This window comes from Balaenoptera musculus, chromosome 9 (assembly GCF_009873245.2).
Source record: "Balaenoptera musculus isolate JJ_BM4_2016_0621 chromosome 9, mBalMus1.pri.v3, whole genome shotgun sequence".
Taxonomy (NCBI): domain Eukaryota; kingdom Metazoa; phylum Chordata; class Mammalia; order Artiodactyla; family Balaenopteridae; genus Balaenoptera; species Balaenoptera musculus.
The window spans coordinates 82,932,249-82,934,107 of record NC_045793.1 but is presented as its reverse complement, the minus strand read 5'-3'; the positions used below and the strand labels follow the sequence as shown (position 1 = coordinate 82,934,107).

At 40.8% G+C, this 1,859-nt stretch overlaps 1 non-coding gene across 1 annotated transcript; it reads right to left on the bottom strand.

Moving 5' to 3' along the window:
* Window positions 1-222: 222 nt before the first annotated feature.
* Window positions 223-295, bottom strand: TRNAG-GCC. Its single transcript has one exon. It is a non-coding gene; the product is annotated as a tRNA-Gly (tRNA).
* Window positions 296-1,859: the final 1,564 nt, after the last annotated feature.

Below are 1,859 nucleotides of genomic sequence, written 5' to 3'. Positions count from 1 at the left end.
CCAACTGTTTTGGGGAAGGGGAGGAGATTTCCAGGAATTGGGTCATTGCTCAGTTTTATAAGACCCTGAGGTGCTTCATAGGCCTTTAACCCATCTTCCTCTCCACCTCCTTTCTTTTTTTTTGTTTTTAATTTTTTAAATATTTATTTATTTATTTAGGCTGCGCCAGGTCTCACTTGCAGCATGTGGGATCTTTAGTTGCGGCATGTGTGTGGGATCTAGTTCCCCGACCAGGGATGGAACCCGGGCCCTCTGCATTGGCAGCGCAGAGTCTTACCCACTGGACCACCAGGGAAGTCCCCTCAATTTTTGGCCTTTTATGGTCGGCCTCAGAACTGTCCTGGTGCCTGTTGGTGTGTCATTTAGCATGCTAATATACTACAATGAGCATATAATGATGCTCAAGGTCTACTGGAAGTCAAGTCTTCTGCCATCTTGGGCCTAGTTTGTTCTAACCAGTTTTTGTCTTATCCTCAATGGCTAATAGTTGTGCCTTGCCCCCTTCCCTCCTGTCTCATTCCCCACTCAGAGATTTTACTTCCATAATCTTATGGGAAGCAGAGGGGCAACGGTCCGTCTTCTGTAGCTGTTTCAGGGCTGAGTAGGAACATCGACTCTGCCTGTCAGAGGGTAAAATTCTCTTGATGCCTGATCTGGGGGTCCAGGGAGAGGACAGCTTCTTGTAACAATTATTTATAATTATATTTATTTTATAACTATTAATTATAGTAATTGTTGCTGAATTGGTTGACTGGCCCCCACGCCGAGGCCCTAGCCCCACCCTAGACCTCCTTGTCTCAGCCAGGGAGGTTCTTTTTCCAATTGGATTTGCACAGCCAATAATGAAACTGATGCTGAGACTAAAACAGCACAAACTTTATTCGATGGCCAAAGAATTGAAAAGGAAGAACTTAGTTCGCAAATCAACTTCTCAACCCAATTTGGGCAGAGACACCAAATTTATAGGAGGGTTGAGGTAAAGGGGGGGGGGCGGGAAATTGGAAGGAATAGTCATGACTTATCACATGGGTGTGGTTTGGACCCGGAACTGCTGCAACCCTCCTTTTCAGTCCTTGCTTGGGCTCTTCTGGTTGTTGTCATAGCAATTGTCAACTGTCATGGCACTGGTGGACGTGTCATTTAGCATGCTAATGTGTTACAATGAGTGTATGAGGTTCAAGGACTACTGGAAATCAAGTCTTCCACCATCTTGGGCCTAGTTGGTTCTAATCAGTTCTTGTTGTTTTCTCTTTGCAGCTTCCTCTTGAAATTTAGGTAAGAGTAATTGGTTTCCATGCAAGCGAGAGGCAGGGGTATGATGCTGGGGCAATAGCCTTGGGAACGTAGTGATTAGCAAATAGTCATACAAAGCACATGGGAAATATTTAGGAATGCAATACAATTTTAATTATTATTGTCCTTTTAGATGCTCTTGTCATTTAATATCTCAAACAGAAAATACCTAAATTAAAATTCAGAGTGAAGACATGTTCTTGGCATGATGATGTTAGGAAAACCCCTAGTATTTAACAGTTATTTAATCCGAAGTGTCCGTTAATATTTTGTGATAAATTTTAAGTGGCACTAAATATGAATTTAAGTTTTCCATATGTATCCATGTATTAACTAATCTAGGGAAGTAGAAGGAGCCACAGAATTCCATATTATAAAGAAACGCTAGTGAAAATTAAATATAAGTAAAATAATTTGATAATTTAAAATGTAAAAAGTTTTGGGCATGCTCAACTTTGCATTGGCATCTTGCTTGGATAAATGTCATTAAAATAAATTCCTTGAAGTTACTTAAAGGAAATACGGCATCAAGAAACTAACAGTATTTGTGTTCTGTTCCATTAAAT